The following is an 18,872-nucleotide window of genomic DNA, read 5'->3' on the forward strand; positions in this document are numbered from 1 at the left end:
AATTTTTTTTCCACGAAAAATACAATCCCCTAGTCATGATGTTAATACTTACCTGCTTGACTCTGAGCGTGGTGACTTTGGAAGCTATGATGCACCTTATATCTCGCGGCAGGATGATTCTACAGTGGTCTTGCGTTGCCTTTCGTCGCATGAATTTTAAGGGGCCCGCCTATTCAGGGGTAAGTGCGACGCTGGCTGGTGGTTTTAGCGCGGTATCGCCTCTATGCGCAAGGCTCTGAATTGGCGTGCAGTCTTTTCGTCGTTCATAGTGCAGATATGAAGTTTTGAGAGGTAGCCATGACGTTATATGAAGTAGAAATGAAGATAAAGGTGTAATGCAATGTCTAGAGACCTGAAAAATTCGCGGGTTCATTTCGTGTTATGCTAAAATTCAAATAAATAAACCTTAGTGCTGCTTCTGTCATTGGTTCACTGTTAATCTGGAGGACTGAGGGTCAATTAGAGACCCTCACTCATAGAAGTGTCGAATCACAGGCCACCCATTCGAGACGACTCACAAGTCAGCAGCCAATGAACAGTTCGCATTTGCCCGAGTTTCCTGGAGGTCATTGAACTCGCGAATTTTTCCGGTCTCTAGCAATGTCCCTTGGGTGCTTTCGAGAATCTGTGTCGTGTGTTTCGTACCTAATAACTCGCGTTTTAGCTTATAAATACAGTTTAAAAACGAAGTACGTAAACAGAACAAATCATCCTCCAGCTTATTTTTAAAATTATTTTCGTAAAAAGACAACACTCTGATGTCTTGAAGTTCTCGTTCGCATCACGCGGTTTCTTCAGGAAATCTGCGCGATGTGTGTGTGCCCGGCTATCCCGGGGCCTAAGTGAACAACGCAATGCTTTATGGGGTCGGTAATCGAACCGCACACTTTGAATTCACCAGTCAGCTGTTCCGACCTCCACCCCCGAACGACCGTCGTTTATACCACAGATAATTAATTACTTGTCGGTAAATTAACTTTGCGTAACTCAGCACACCACTAAAAAAAAGGTTCTTGCACCATCCCGATTATATTATAAGCTTGGTATTTACGTTTTCCATATTTATGTTTTACAGTAAAGTGTGTGTTAGGTGTCATAAATGGTGTATTTTCATTCACTGTTCACAGTAAACTGTTGCCCCACTTGCTTACACATAAATCGAGGTGATTCAAAACAGTTTTTTGGTGGTATAATTTCAGTTATTTCCCCCTGATTAATGTTGTGTTTTTCTTCTTTCAGGTAATTTCATCAAGCGGTACTGGAAAAAGACTCGTGAGTATTTGTAAAAAATATTTTACAACTTAGTGGAGTTAAACATATATTTCAGACCATTCTGGTCTGTGCAGTATATACAAGGAGACTTTTTCCATACATGAATAACAGTGAACTGAAAGCTCCTTTTTAATAACTTCCTTTCGGTACCCTTTCACATAATGTTGCCTACCATTACATACGAATAATTTTTTTTCTTCAGTGCAGTGAGATCAAAAGAAACAGTTAGACAGGGAAGACGAACGTTTTAACTGATTGCTAAGTTTGGCCTTTCTCATGCATCAACGGATATATTGTCGAATATGTCAAATTCGTTTGTGTACTTTATTTTTACTACATTCGTGATTAACTCACAGAAGAACTATTATCAAGGTATTATCAAAGTCCTAGCAATGGTATAAAAGTCCATGATGTCACTGCAATATTGGAATTTACGTTATTGTTCTTTTTGTTAAATGAATAAACCAAAAAAATGTGGAAGACAATAAAGGAAATTTAGGCCCATTAACATGTGAAAGGTACCGCTATGGATTCCTACCGCTGTGGATTGTCAGCTGGATTTCGGAAAGCCTTCACTTCTCAAAATATTATGGTAGAAGCCATAAAGAATGCAAATGATTTGTTTGTAACCCATTTACGCATCAAATAGCATTAAAAGTGGAATAAAAACTAAAAAAACCTCGTACTTCCATCTTTGTTTACAATGCTAAACACAGTTCATGCCATCACTTGTCTCGCGTATTTTCGATGACTTTCCTATATTGTCCTAATACAATATTTGGAAAAACCGCGATGAGATTTAAACCCCTTCATAAAAGATTCATTTATATAAAAAATTCAATTTTTTACGAAATTATCGTAAAGTTGATTGTTACAAAATAAAATAAATAAATAAAAGTAAAAACTATTTCAGAAAATAACTTTTGTAATTTTACAAAAAAAAAAAAATATATGTATCTCGAGCAATCAATGGCCTTTAAAATGTTACAAATAACTAATGTATGTTGTGGTTTCTGCTTGTCTGTCACAAAAGTGTATAGTAATATTTTTTTTAAAACCCACATTGAGTTTTTTCATTAATTAATAAAATTGTTCTTTGTTAAACGTAACGATACACTGTCGTCACAGTTTGACCTAAGCAAATAAAATGCTGATACTCGCTACGACAGTTCGTCGGCGCTGGGTCCACATTGGTTTGTTTTGCTACCACTTGATAAAAGTTACTCTTTAGATTTGGGGAAAATATTGGTTTTTCCGGGGGGGGGGGGGGGGGGAGAAAAATCAACAAACAACTCAGATGAATAAAAAAAAGCAGGCAAGGAAAACAGAGATAGCAAGCAGAGAGCAGATACCAGCATGGTGACTCGACATGTTTCTTAACTGATTTTGCCACTTTAATTCTCTGTTAACAGAAACATAACACCATTTGTAACGTCGTAAAATAACTTTCTGCTACGTTACGCAAAGTCAATAAAATCTTCTTTTTTAAATTTAAAATACACCACGCAAACGTACGTGTTAAAACACAAGGATAAATAACAAATGTTGAACAATATAACTGTCATGGCTTATCTTTATCTTAAAAAAAATATGTACACCAGGAAGTGTATTTATAGAACTCGTAAAATATTCTCGCCAGAACAAGCGTTGGAAAAATATTTGGCATCCGAATTAATCAATTTTAATTTCAGGAATTTTTGTGTGGATTGGAGGCATTTCGCAGGTTAAGAGATTTCTCCATTGCAATCCTAATGGGCCACCATATCGATGAGCTTATGTTAATATTTGATAACTTGATCAATTATGAAATACTCCTGCATAAATAACAGATTTTATTTTTCAAGAGTTTAATGATTTATTTACCATGTACACGCAAAAATGAATTGCTGCGGTGAAAAAAATTAAAAAGTCCCAATTAATAATTGTTTTATTTTCTAATATTTTAGGTGCAGAAATGGTTCACACTTTCATCTTATTTTTCACACTTTTAAAAAATGTGTGCAGTACTAAACTTATACTGTTCCTAACCCATATAAAGTAAGATCAGCAAGTACAACGATAAATAACGTGGAGTAATACCCAGTATTTGTAAACAAAGGTTTCTGTGCAATATACTGTTGATTTTAAAAATTTCTAAGATAATAACAAATCATTATTTTAATTTAATAGGTCTCCACAAACTCATTGCACTTTAAAAAAAAAATATATTCTGTTTTAATAAATACATATTAATAGGGTCATGTATTTTCCGCGAAAACAATATAAGTGCGATTCCTAGCCTGCAATACAATATTCCCGCGGCAGCGGTTTCTTTCTTGCGATCGGCGGCCGTCTGCACGAGAAGCCATTGCCTTATTTGTTTGGCCGAGACATTACTTGCATACTGAATGGCTGTGATTGGTGTGTCGACAGAAGACCATGCATGTGGAACGCAGGGGCGCATATTTGTAGAATTATTAAGGAGCTCTGAGGGAGGGGGGGGGGGGCGAGAAATTGGTGCGTAGGTTACAACCGAATCAATTCATCTCTGGACAGGGTGATTGTATGTTGTATGCTGCCCCTTATTTTTGCCTATATGCATGCCATAAGCAGAAAACTTTAAATTATCTCCAGTTAGTTTTCCATAATACATAAATTTTGACGTTTCACAGTCAGAGGGCTTCTTAATATTAGGGAGGGGGGATGTCTAGCCACCCCCGTTCCCCGGGATTCACGCCAATGTCTGAAAGATATAAAAAAAATCTTGGAAAACTGTTTTAAAACACAGCTAGTGTTGGAAATTGTTTTTCTCGTAGTATGCACGGTGTTCATATTGATTTCAAATAAATGGGAAACCTTCCCGGCATAAGTGTAACTGTTTTCAACGACTGACTTGTATTGAGGCACATATTTTGTAACTATCAAAACGCTGTGTTGGATTTTTTTTTTTTTTTTTATCTGTCTGCAAGTCGTTACACGAAAAAATCAGCCTGTAGTTTTATTTATATCCTTTTGACGTGGTAACGTCTTATAAATCGATGAACGCCGGCTGCACGCACGAAAAAGCATGACTCATTGTCACTTTCTGCCTGAGCCGTGCGTGCAAGAACCAGCCAAACCACCGTGCGAGAAAATCTTCTATAATACAAACATTTTAGGCGCGCTTTTTAAAAGCAGTAATTTAAAAAAAATTTGATTTATTTGACCAATTTCGTCATTTCAAATTAACAATTTACTGACATTGATTTGATTTTAGTTTATTTCTATAACTAATTGTTCGTGATTATATTTAAACAAATTATTTAAATTAAATTTGCAGAAACTGTAAATAATATTAGAAAATTAAAAAGTATGCAATTTTTCATCAATGTTTTCTTATGACGTTATCACGTAAAAGTATCGTCCGTAAACCGACTTTACAGACAACCTCCCTTTTTATTATATTCTAGGTAGCGGTCTTCAAGTTTTCACCCACATAACCTCACGCTCCATTGCGGTGGATAGAGCCCAGGGCTGCATTCGCTATTCGCTGCGAAGCAAGCTTCGTGGTCGGGAGAGGGCCAGGGTGGGGGGGGGGGGGAAGGGAGGGGATGGACTTTTTTTTACAGATTGTATCTGACGCCACAGTAGGTTCGTTTGCGGTAAAGTAGACCGAAGCCACGTCTGAATGGCTAATCGCTGTGGAGTGACGTCAGGAAATTAAATCTCCTGTTCAAACAGCGTTACCACATTCACCCCCTCCCCCTTCCCCCGACAATTCATTCCTTCCCCCCTCATCAAAGACTCTGCACTCGTACTAGTTGTTGAATTAGCAAGCTGTTCTCTCTCTCTCTCTCTCTCTCTCTCTCTCTCTCTCACACACACACACACACAAACACAAACAAACACAAATACCGAACACCAACTCAAATATCAGAGAAGAGAAGGAATATGTACCCAAGCGATATTTTGTTTGGAATCATACCAAAAAAACTTTGAAACAAATGATAATTTTTTTAATACCTTAATTGACTCTTGGATAGGAGGACTACGCGAGAAAGTAAAAGGTGAAAGGGCATAAGTAGAGTTCAATTAACGCAGTTGTTCTCGTAAATCTATACTAATTTTACGTATAAAAAGAGAGTGCGCGTCTGTTTTGTCCAAAGTAAACTCGAAAACTACTGGACCGATTCTAAGAATAATTTCAATGTTGTAAAGCTACATTATTCCATATGGAGCAAGGCTACGTTTTATTTATTAAAGGATTAATAATATAGTACTTAAAATAACAGCGAACAATTACACCATAGATATGTGCATATCTTAAAGACATGCATATCAAGAGAAAATAAATTTACACGAAAGAGATGTGGAAGTGTGGTTATAAATTGAGTGTGTATCAATCTCATTTTCGTTACCTTTTATGTAGATTTCTAAGAAATACTACCTATTGTAGCCGTTATCATGGTGCGACTTTCGGAACATTTTTATAAGTATAGTTTTTCGTTCCATGGTCAATAGACCCCAAAACCATCGTCAACTCAACAAGTGTGCATATCAAAATTCCATGGACATGATAACTGCAGAAATGTTTCACAAATCACTCGTAAACTGATTCGTAAAATCTAGTAGTAGAAAAACTCGGTCTGAGTTTGTTAATGGGCAATGTCAGACCAAAGTAGTAGAAATAGGATAGGTTTTATTTTTTAAAAACTGAAAAATGGCTGTACCTCCCAAAATATGGAAAATATCACATCCATCTGAAAGTAAACACAGTCAATTCCACGAGTCATATCACTTTGATTCGCCCAAGTTTTAGGTGTCCTGCAAAAAAGGCTCTCACCATCAGTTGGACCGAAAGGTGTTCCACGCATTATCAGCAGGGACTGGAAAAATTCGCGGTGTCAGTGACCTCTAGGATAGAATCCAAAATCCTTTACATACTCGGGAAAAATTCTAACTGCTCATTGGCTACTGACACCAGTAAACTGGGGTGCTTGTGATTCGGAACGTATATCGTTGAGGGTTTTTTCATTCAAACAAACAGTGGTGCAATCACGGAAGCTGCAAAAATTTAAACGTGTTTGGATTCTAACCTAACGCAAAATGAAACGGCGAATGTTTTCCGGTCTCTACCTATGCATAACTGCAGCCATTTTTTTTCGCCAAAAAATAAAAAACTAAACGCCCATTATATTGCAAGAAGGTGTGCCGTCTGCGATAGAAGCCGCTGCCTTTTTTTGGCCGGAACATTCAGGACGCGTTTGCTTCGCAGTAAATTACTGTGATTGGTGTGCCGACAGTAGACATTTAACCTGAAATAAATCCAGCCAACCACAAAGCAGAGACGATGCTAGGGTGTTTCCAACATACATCTTGGTGGTGCGGGAAATCTTTCCACGGGGGAAAAAAAAAATACATGTGCCTATCTATGCATGACGCAATCACTGCGCAGCCTGGTAACAGCGCGTAGCGCTAAAATATTCTTCCCCTTCCCTTTTTTTTCCTCCAAAATCGGAGGGAAGGTCCAGCTTATAGGAGAGGGTTCGAGCGGGGTTCAAAGGGCAGCGAGATGAAAAGTTCCGTGTTTAATCAAGGCAGGTGCAGTTCGGTGCAGCGCAACGAACAGTCTCGTTCATCTCCGCGGAGTATAATGCCCTCGCTCGGACTCCTCAATGGAGACCGGAAAAAATCGCGGATTCATTCGGCGATAGGCTAAAATTCAAATACATATACCTCTTAGTAGATGATTTTGCTATTGGCTTACTGTTCATCTGGACGAATCTCAACCAATTATAAACCCTCAACCAAATAATGATCGAATCACAGACAAACCAGCTGAGACGACTTACAAGTCGGCAGCCAATGAACTTGCGTTATTTGCCCGAGTGTACAGGGGAATGTGCAGTCTATCCTGAAGGCCATCGAAACCGCGAATTTTTCCGGATCCTGCTCCTCAAGGTTGAATCGAAGGATCAAAGCGGAGTTTGCACGCCGATGAATTATCTCCCTCCTCTCCCTCCCTCACACACACAGATAAAACAGCTTTCAGGGAAGTAATCATTTATGTTTCATGAATTCCCGATGAATAAAGTCCGGAAAAATTCGCGGTTTCGGTGGCCTTCAGGATAGACTGCACATTCCCCTGTACACTCGGGCAGATGACGCAAGTTCATTGGCTGCCGACTTGTGAGTCGTCTCAGCTGGTTTGTCCGTGATTCGATCCTTCTTTGGTTGGAGGTTTATAACTGGTTGAGATTCGTCAAAATGAACAGTAAGCCAATAGCAAAATCATGTGTGTTTGAATTCTAGCCTATCGTCGAATGAATCTGCGAATTTTTCCGGTCTCTACCGATGAATATTCAAAGAACAACTAACTGAACAAAGACACCAGTTGGTTGCGTTGACGCAAGTGCAAGCCGCAACGGTCATAATACACCTACAAAATGCGCGTCATTTTGTTACACTGCACACGAATAAGTCGATGAATGTTGTGGAATGGCTGCTGGTATATTTTACTCTTTCAGTCATATTGCAATCCATCGGTTAGTTTGAATTTTGTTATGTTTTTATTGGTGACTTGTCCTTTTGAACGTGTCAGTACTACCTGTGGTTCAATAAGTACGCGATTAAAATGTATAATGTTATGCATTCCAGCTATTGTGCAAATAAAAATGCAAATTTAGCGTTTTTCTATTAAAAACCAAATATTCGGGAATAATAATTAATACGCTCATAAACAACTAAACACCATAAATAAATAGTACGTATTCTCTAATTCTCTGTGGATTTAGTTGAGTACATCTGTGACATAAATCATAAAAAATTGTATGGAAGACGTGTGGGGTCTGAATCGGTCTTGGCTATATCAATTATTTTTAGACTACCAAAGCGCAATTTTTTTTTATTTAAATTTTAAATATTGATACGTCGGGTGCATGCAATACTTTTTTTAGACTATAAAGTAAACCTAAGTATTAGGGAGTACCTATAAGATACATATGGTACAGATTTATAATTGGAACTTACCTTTTCCTTCTTTGAGTGAATTAAATATTATTTTAATCTATTTATTTAATAAATTTAGTGTGTAAGCTTAAATGCTTTGTTTGAAAACTATGAGTGATTAAATGTCCGTGTTGATTTTGGGTGTATATTAAAACTGTCTCAGTTACAGATTTTCAGTTAAATGCAATAAAAAGCTTTCGTTAAAACTACGCATTTTATGTGTATAACTCTGTTGGTAATTATTCTTTGACCTTTTAATTGATTAGCTACAGTGGTTGTGCTTTCTTAACAATAAAATAATACTTGTGACTGTGAAATTTGGAATGTTCTTCCATCCTACGAAAATTTAAATTTTAAAACTTGAAAATGGTATTTTTTAGATTTAAATTAAATCTGAGCTTGGCGTGACTCTATGTGATATAGCGAGATTTCTGCCCGGAATAAATTGAGGTTTTTTTTTTTGTTGTATTTTTTTCAGCATTATTCACTTTAACAGAACGGTGGATTCGTTGATTTTTGTTGTTGTTTGGATCACTTAGAGGTCACTTCATTGATATTTGACCTTTATCCGAAGAGCTTGGAACTTTTTTTTTACTTTGCCGCCGACAGTCGATGAGCGAAAGGTCACCGAGAACATCATTATTGACATTTTAAAATTTCTTATCGTGCAGGCGTCTTCGGTTTACACGCGTCAAAAAAAAAATAGTATTTTGAAGAAAAACCTATATCTGAAGTTCATGCTTTATGAATAGCACATTAAAAAAATTTCCCCAAGTCACGTTACGAAAAAAATACTTCAGTCACACTCTGGAGATCCCGGGTTTGAAACTCAGTCAGACCGTATGATTTATGTCTTCAGTTTTTTCCCGAAATTACGGGATTCATCTTTATCAACAGCTTTGATCTATTCCTTGCCAATTTGGTTTAGCATTTTTACAATCCAAAATAGGCATAGGGTAAAGTCGGGCAAGAGTACGCATCGGCTAAGAGTACGAAGTGTCATTTTTCAGTAGTTGGCAACAGTGATCGTGAAGAGGCAGCAAGAACCATATTGTGTATCAGTTGTCTATCATCTTCAAGCTTGTATACGAGATCTTCATGTATTCTCTTCAACGTGGCAGGCAAAACTGAGATTCTTTCATAAATATTCTAATTTTCTGACACTACACTCTAAGCATCAGCATAAGCTAACGATAAGAATGTAATTTTATTATGCATGAAATTAAAGCTTGAAATGTGTGAATTATTATACACCAGGCGCGAGCCAAATGTCTGGCATGTGATGCTAACTACCAGCGGATACTTCAACCTTTGAATATATATACTGTATAGAAGTCGCGAGTGGATAGGATTTACTCTACGTTTTTCAGAAGCGTATGATGAGCAGCTTGGGAACTTCACCGCTGCAGTGCGCTGCCGTAACGCCCTGTATCGTCTTAGGTTGTTATTTACACGTTAGAGCGCAGCGCTGTCGCCCGCTGTCATTCCCCGCACCCCTCATCCATCATTTACTGCAGCTCGAGGTCGTTCAACGGGAGGGGGAAGGGGTGTTTGAAGAGTTCGACACTTGTCCGCTAGGGACCACCACAAGTCGAGGCCCTAGAGATGGTGGCGATTGCGGCGGTGAATTAACCAACTACCTCAAAACCGTATTAGAAATTTTAACCTGGGCTGGCGACTTCTATACAGTATATATATTCAAAGCTTCAACTAAGGAAAATGAGGCTAAGTGTACGCACAGCAGGTGAGGCTAAGAGTACGCGCGTACTCTTACCCGCACATTGTGAGTACACTTATCCCCATATTGTCCGTGAGTATTTCTTTCAGTGGTACACTAAACAATGTGGTTTTTACTTTGGGGATCTGGAAGATACAGTTACGTATGGGTAAATACAATAGAAAAACAGACCACAAGTTGGAGTTCACTAACGAAAACCTAGAGGAAGCTAAGAGACGACTAGAAAATGTTGAAAGTAAAAGGCAGGTTGCAATAGCACTGGGAACAAATTAGTGCACACTGAGGAAAAGGTTTAAAGCAGTAAGTAGGCCTTTTCAGTTTTATCGTTAAATACATAGGCCTATGATATTGTTAAATCAAGGTACAATAAAATATATCCAAGCTTGAAATCAATTCTCGTAAGAAGAGTTTTGCCTTTAACTGTATTAAATTGCCTGATTGAGGCCCTAGGTTTCATTAACTGTGGAGTGGCTAAAACATTTTGTGCAATATTCCAAGCCTACTGAAAAATACCCAGTTTTGTTAATTCTGGATAATCACGCATCTCATTGCACACTTCAGGGTGTTCTTTTCTGCAGAGATCATCACATCACTCTACTTTCCCTTCCTCCACATGCGAGTCACATGTTGCAACCACTCGACAAAGGATTCTTTGGGCCTCTGAAAACTGCTTACAGTACATAAGCTGACCAGTTTATGGTAGACAATCCAGGGAAATGTATAACACAAATGCAAGTTTCTGGATTATTCAGGGCTGCATACTCAAGAATAGCTACACTTGAGAAGGCTAAAAACGTTTTCCGCTCAACTGGAATACATCCATTTGAAATAGGTTGGGGCCTATTAGGGATTGAAGGAAGACCAGAGCCTGGCTAGGACTGCGGATTACGTGTTTGGAGCAGTTGGGTAAGCAAGGTAAAAGGTTTCAGGTACACAGACATTTTTATTCAAACAATTAAATCAAAACAATAAATTACTGATGTTGTTAAGTCGATACAATTTTAGGCAAAGAACAATGATATAGGACAAAACGGGCTTCAATGGTAAGCCGGCTACACCGTGTAACGATCCCATTACACAACGCAGATGACGTGAAGTAAGAGCAGTGTCTAGTATTACAATTCAAACATTTTACATTTTTCAAACTACTGCAAAGTGCAGTTAAAAGCGTTACGATGACAAAGCTACTGCAAGGCGCAGTTACATTTAAAGATTTACATAATTAAATAAAAGATCAAAACAGATGCGACGACGACTCAGGGGAAGAAAATCACCAAAAAAAAAAAAAACTAAGTTTCCAAGTTAGATTACGTTAAGTCACGTTAAAACATTAATCCAAACTAATCAATTTTCCAGGTGGCGGCCGAAAGGGAATTTAGACAAACCAATTACGAATATACGACTCTACATTAAGGCAAGGGCCACCGCCTCACACACAAATCAAATCAACTTACATGTTTCCCCTGAGGTCGCACACACACGTAGGTCTAACAGACCTAAACGACTACATGCTCGTAGATTACTGGTACTGACAACCGAGCCTGACAAAAATCAAGGAAGAAAGAGGCCTCCTGACCAACAAACACAGCTTTTATAACATCGCGCCGCAGCGCGCGCATGCGCCAATCAACGAGAGGAGGGGGTGAACGAGTAGACATAGAAACACTAGGGAGGGGGAGAAAGGAGGGAGAAGGAGCAGGGGAGCGGAGTGCCGGAAGCCGATGCGGCGCGCACAGTTCAAATCGCTACACATTCAACCCAAAAGATTTCGCTCCATCACAACTTACTGCCCGTGAACAAAAAAAAAATGAACAGACTTTCCAGCAGGAGATCGCAAACAATTCTTTCACTGAACCTTTACAAGTGACAACTCTAACAGTTGTTTCCGATGAAGAACATATTAACCAGCAGGTGGTTAATAATTATGTTCTGATGACGATGCCAGTTTCAAACTTACTAATAGGCCTTCCCCTATGACTACAACACAACTTACTGTTGCGCAAATTCATCCATTGCCCAAAGGAATAGTTGTAAAAACAAGAAAAACCACTTCAAAAAATATGAAATTTCATCTGCTTCGCCTTTTAAAAATACACTTGTTAAAAAGTTAAATAAAACAGCAGATGAAGAAAAGGCGAAGAGAGATAGAATGGAGAGGAAGAAAGGATTAAAGAAACAAGTGGATTTTTCTAGACCATCTAAGTCTTTTAGTTCAATTTCAAGAAAAAGACCCTTATCTAAAGTTCTTCCTGCTTCTATAATATCACTTTCTTCTCAACTGTCAATCAATTATCCAGGTTTTAAGGTGATTGCTGAAGACTGGATTCAGTGTAACGCTTGCTCGGAGTGGTGACATGAAGATTGCACAAGTTATGAAGGAATAAGTATGTTTGTTTGTGACTACTGTTAGTGCGTACTCTTTCCCGATGCTTTGCGTACTCTTAACCGAACCTGAGTCCAAGAGGAAGCATTAACATTGTTTTATTTAAATTGATATATAAAAATTAGGACTCTTTCATTATATTACTGCTTAGTGTTAAACTGTTTTTGAATATGCAGCGAATAGTTCACAATGTGCACATATTGCAAAATTATAGTAGTTTATTATATATATCTACAAAAAGTTTAAGTGCGTACTCTTACCCGACTTTACCTACTTGATATTAAGTTTTTTAAAATTGCATTTTCGGCACGTGCGTCAGAAGTGAAACTTCTCATATAAAAGGTTAGGAATTTTTTTTTACACGTGTACGACTGTGCAAGTATACAAGCGTACTTGTAGATAAGTATTAACACGGGGTTGATAGTGATCAAGTATGTGAGTGAGTAAGTATGTGAGTGTTCAAGTATCCAATTGCGCAAGTATGTAAGTACGGAAGTATGCTAGAGCGCAAGTATGCTAGTAGGCTTTAAACCAAACATTTCCATCGAGCGCTGCCGCTGTTGACTAATAATTAGAGACCTGCAAAATTCGCGGATTCAGTGACCTCCAGGATAGACTCTACTACACTCTACACACTCGGGCAAATGCCACCTGTTCATTGGCTGCTGACTTGTGAGTCGTCTCGACCGAGTGTCTGTGATTCGACACTTCTATGAGTGAGGGTCTCTAATTGCCCCTCAGTCCTCCAGATTAACAGTGAACCAATGGCAGAAGCCGCACTAAGGTATACTTATTTGAATTTTAGCATAACACGAAATGAATCCGCGAATTTTGCATGTTTCTACTAATAATAAAATACAAAATGGAGGATCAGGCTGAAGGTTCATAACCGGAACATACATGGCGGCCCAGAACCTGCAAAGAGTATTTTAGTTGTCTGACTCCCTACTTTAGGTATTCGCTCTGAGCGTTCGTTACCTTTATATAATTTTTCTTCGTTACGCTTTTCAGTTGCGCCCTGATGACGTCATTTCCTACTGGCCGTGCAGAAGTTTCACTTAAAAAAAATTGACTGTAATGAAAATAAGGTTTACAAATTCTGGTGGATGTAACAGATTTAATTAATACGTTGGTTGTGTTTTCAAACAAACGTCTTTAAAAAAAATTATTGTTCGTTCGAAGTGAGCATGCGATTTCTTGTTACGTGCAGACCCGTTATTTTGCGTAATTACGCCCTCAACGCAAGTGGGAAATAATTGAAACAATGCAGTGTGAAGGGGGGGTTCGGAAACGGGCGCCGCGGCCAGCAGAGATGCTACGCGGCGATAAAAACCCCGAGCGCGCTACGGGTCATTAAAAGCCGAAATCGCTCGCCAGGAGCGCCACAGGCGATACCTGCGGTCGTTATTCACAACGGGCCGATTGTTATCCCATCGACAGCGTTGGGTGTCCGACCGGTGGTTCTGATTGTCATTTGTCACCTTTCACGGTTTGGAAATTGCGTCGCTTCTTTTTTTTTTTTTTGCGTCGCTGTGTTGGCTTTTCTTGCTTGATGCCTGCGGGCTAAAAAAAAAAAAAATCGCGTTCGAAATATCGCTGCTGTAAAGAGACAAAATAAATTCGTCACGCTCTGATACTGGTATGACCGCAACGAAGCGGTACTCAAACAACGCGGGAAAAAAAAATCACGGTCGTTTACAAAGCACGGAAGTCGCAACACGCCAACCTTACAACTTGAAATTTTACAACAGAATTAAACAAATTTCTTGCCCTTGGGTGCTGTTGATAATTTAAGTTTACTATAATTATGTTTAAAAGCTGGTATTTTCTTTCATTGTGCGAAAGTTTAACAAGTGGAAACATGATGCAATGTAGCCTTCTACACGCATAAATCTTACGTCTTTAAATTTTTTTCGAAACAATTAAATTCCAATATGGAAGGCGAAAACGCAGGCCGAATCGCAATAAGTTGAATATTGATGTGTATTTAACCTTTTTGTGGCTTGTGTTTCTTGTGTGCTTTCGGTTCTTGATGTGTAGTATGTAAACCCGGCCTTAGGCTGCAAATACACAATGAAGTGTCCGTAAAATCAGTATAAGCATTTCGAAACTCGCTAGTACAGCACATAATAACAATTAAACCTTGCGATGCAATACAACTTGTTTACAATCGTACATTGTGTCAAGAATTTGTATGAGCGCGGTGGTAGTATTAAGTAGATTTCTAACTAGCTTAATACTGCGTTATGTATTTCATGCTATGTTGTTGGCCAATCAGAAGCTTCGATCTTAAGTCATTTTTGTCTTTCTTTCTTCCCTAGTGTAGAGTTAAGGTGCTGACTGGTAGCCGGTTGAGTGGTAAGTGTGGCCACTCACCACCAGGGGCGCTTGCGTCCCTGGTTCATGGCCCCCACAAGGGTGGGGCTGGGTGGACCCCTGGGGCCCAGGACCCATTCCTGTTTATTTTAAAATGTTTTAACTATTATAACTTTTTAAAAACTAGAGAAACATATTGAATATTTTATAAATAAAGCTTAGTTTGGACTTATAAAATAGTAACCATAATTATACCCTGTATTTTCAGGTTAAATAACATTCTGAAAAGAGTGTAGGTAAGAAATAACCATGCAATTATAATTTAGCACGTGACTGTAACATTGAGGGGTGGGGGGCCCGTCTTCGATCCTGGGTCCAGGGACCGTAATCGAATGTGGGGGCCATAGCCTGGTTATCAAAATACGCGCCCGATTTGAAATATGAACGCATACCTTGCGTCCAAGTGCACCACCTCTCGCAAGGTAGACTCTTTTTCTGGTCCGACCAACTCTTCTTCCTGAACCATCCTCTGTTTCCTGATGTATTCTCCTGCGATGTAAATGCACGCCAAGGCTTGTCTGTGCCCATTGTTTTCCCTGTGTCTGTGCGTGTCTCACCTGGGCCCAACCTAGCATAGTTTCAATCCTTTTTTTGACGTGATAACGTCTTATAAATCGATTAACGCCGGCTGCAAGCACAAAAAATTGTCACGTTCCGCCTGAGCCGAGCGTGCAAGAACCGGCCAACGACCGTGCGAAAAATTCTTCTATAATATCAAACAGGTTAAGGCGGGCTTTTTAACTAATTGTTCGTCATTATATTTTTAAAAAAATATTTTAATAAATTTGCAAAAACTGTAAATAATATTTGAAAATTAAAAAGTATGCAATTTTTCATCAATGTTTTCTTTTGACGTTATCACGTAAAATTATCGTCCGTAAACTGACTTTACAGACAACCCCTATTTTATGATAGGGGAGCTATTTATGACTTCAGTTTCTGTCGTGGCTGGTCAATTCCCTAACAAACACACGATGCATGCTACTCTCTTATAGCATGACTAGGTGTATAGACCTAGGCCTGAGACGCACCTAGGTCCCTCCCTTACCCTGACCCCCTCCTTCAAGTACACTTAGTTTTTAGTTAGGTTAGGAAAAAAAATACATTTTCACGCGGGAACGTTTATCCGATAAATATAAAATGCGGGTGTTGGCAAGATTTTACCTAATAACATATTTTTTGTTTATTATCTTCTCAATTTTTAACAAAAAAAATTGCAGCTACGTGATATATATTAGATATGTTGCAATTTCCTATGTTTTGTAATCAAGTGTTGAAATGACGATTTTAGGGCGCTGATATATACATGACTAATAACATTAAATTAATGTACTGCAAAAGTGTAGGTTTTAAGAAAGGCTTACAGAAAATTCCGTGGTACCAGATGTCTATTTCTAATGACGACCCACAGTCGCCATTTTTATCTAAATGACTCCAAATGAGTAGATGGCATTCGTGCAAAGCCGGGGCGGGTAGTTGGCCTATTTATAAAATAAGTTTCCGTTCATTTGTCTGTGTGTAGGTTTGTTTGTATGTTTCTTATACGTGTCTACAGTTTTAATCATATCATGATGAAATTTTGCACGTGAGAATTGGAAACAAAATCACCCCTTAAAGCAGAATTTTGATACTACTTGATTAAATTTCGCTAATGCATTGTCAATACTTTATTCGACTCCATGGCTACGGCTATTGCAATTGTTTTATTACTATTTTTTTTTCATTCGAGGCGTAGCAGTAGCGTACACATGAAGAAGGGCGAGTGTAATGATATTTGTGAGTGTTTTCTGTAGACTGCCCCAGGGAAGCATAAGAAATTAAGATAGTTTATATATAATAGCTTTTTGTACTCTCGTTCTATGTTGAGCTCAGCATAAACTGTGATGTAAGAATACATACAAGCATCGTGTTTACTTACAATACATTCTCAGTTTAGTCAATGTTATCCGAGTGGGGGATACTTAATAACAGGAAATATTCGCGGGTTCATTTTGTGATAGATGATAATCCATAAACATTTACCTTCATGCAGCTTTTGTGATTGGACAACAATTTAACATGAAATATTTTGAAGCAGTGAAAAAACCTTCGACACGGAAAGCATCGAATCACAATCATCCCAGTCAACAGGTCTCACGAGTCACTAGCCAATGAGCAGTTGGCATTTGCCCGAGTATTTAAAGGATTGTGGATTATATTCTAGAGGGACAGTCCCGAGGGATGATGAAAAAAACAAACTACCCTATCGTTTTTTTTGAGGTGAAACTTCTTTACAACTGGCACGGTAAGTAGAGGCGATGACACGTCAAAGCTTTGCGAAAAAGTTCAAAACCCAAAAGTGGAGAGCACAATGGTGGAGAAAGGAAAGGGGGAGGGGGAGAAGGGTTAAAGTTGCTTATTATACAACAGTAAAAACCATTTACAAGCTTTTCGTCGGATATTTTTTACAACTGTGAACCTACACTATGTATATTTTTGTTGAATTTTATCGTCCAAGCGGATAATTGAAGGGTTAAGTTTCAAACGTGCTAGGTGGCTATTCACCGATAATTGGGTTTTGACGTGACAACGTCTAATAAATCGATGAACGCCGGCTGCACGCACGAAAAAGTGTCCCGTTACGCTGCGTCCCGTTACGCTTATTGTACGCTTCCGCCGTATCTATCTCTCTTCCACTCGATTGGAACAACCATCGATTTGACTTTTTCGAGGCACATTAAACTTGAAACACTCCCATTCGTTTCCTACTTTTCCTATCATCGTCCCTATCCTTAACAGAATAACACAGATTGGAAGAAGTTAAATAGCAAACATGTACAAAAGTTATAGTTAAAATAATCTCTTCGTTAAAGTAATAAACATATTTGATTTAATGAGTGCAAATAAAAGTAAATTATTCAATTAAATTGTAGATATCATTTCACTCCTTCTTTGTATCCATACAAAATAGTGATAATTCAATAAAAATTATTCAATTTTATTCATAAAAGCATGCAATCATTTCATCAATGTTTTGTAATGACGTCACGTTAAACTATCGTCCGTAAACCGACTTTATAGACAGCCAATTTTTATTATTTGTTTTAATTTAGTAAAAGCTAGATCTTTGGCAGCTACATTTTTAAGCACGATATTTACGAGTACGTGTGCTATTTTCTGTGAGTGGCTGCGTCACACTGAATTCCGTCACATGTTGGGGTTGATGTGTAATTAACTGAGCGCTGACAACGAGATCCTCATCACCTGGTGCGATGAAATGGATGGGCTGTGGTTGGGATGTACAGTCGGGCCCCCGCGATCACTGAACACAACCCGTGAATCACTTCGCACACGGAAATACTGGTGATTTTTATCTGCAGTGACTGCTATCCGTTTGATGTACAACTGTGTAGGACTGCTGAGGTAAAAACAAGGTTGCACTGCTACCAACGACAATAATTCTGAAGTGGCAAACTGAAGACCTTTTGTTTTTTTCTTTTGCTTTCAAAGTGACCGGACATTTAAAAAAAAAATCATTCAGACCCAAATATGAGTCACCTTAAAAATCCATTAAAAATGACAAGCATGGTGACGCTGCCTTCAATAGTATGTATGCCCATGTTCAAAGTTACAAAAATTCATTTCGTTTGCATTACCTTTTATAACATAAGTGATAGATATTATATATTTAATTTTTTCATGCCATTGTGGTGACATTACGAATATTATTTTTACATACACATGCTTATACCTATACACATATACATACATTCACAGAGCTGATACCTTTCAAAGAGTTTCGCAACTAAACAGGAATTAAAACTTCAAAGATTTATACCACTGCTAGTAGATAATATTTTATGTAGCCTATGGTAGTTTCTTACCTCTCTTAGATGACGAATGTTTGAAAATGGTAAAGCGACTTTGTAGTTTGTGTGTATCTATTTTCTTTAGTTTCTTATTTATCCTTTCGTTTAGCTTCGATTTATGTTATAAAAAAGACCTCATTTTCACTTCATTATGGATGCAATTTTAGTAAATGGCTTAGAGAAAAAGTTCTAATGTGTTTATCATGTCAAATAAATTTATTGTTATTAGCTTTTTTAATTTCATAAATAAGACATTTTATGTTTTAAATAAACTCACCCCCTTTTCAAA

At 38.1% G+C, this 18,872-nt stretch overlaps 1 protein-coding gene across 1 annotated transcript in view; it reads left to right on the forward strand.

Annotated features, from left to right (window-relative positions):
- Positions 1-18,872, forward strand: part of LOC134538240 (tyrosine-protein phosphatase Lar) — a 1,248,834-nt gene that overhangs the window by 385,187 nt on the left and 844,775 nt on the right. Inside the window, exon 3 of the mRNA XM_063379387.1 lies at positions 1,240-1,272. The gene's annotated coding sequence lies outside the window, so the exon portion shown is untranslated. The remainder of the gene's footprint in view (positions 1-1,239; positions 1,273-18,872) is intronic.

Source organism: Bacillus rossius, chromosome 13, assembly GCF_032445375.1.
Source record: "Bacillus rossius redtenbacheri isolate Brsri chromosome 13, Brsri_v3, whole genome shotgun sequence".
Taxonomy (NCBI): domain Eukaryota; kingdom Metazoa; phylum Arthropoda; class Insecta; order Phasmatodea; family Bacillidae; genus Bacillus; species Bacillus rossius.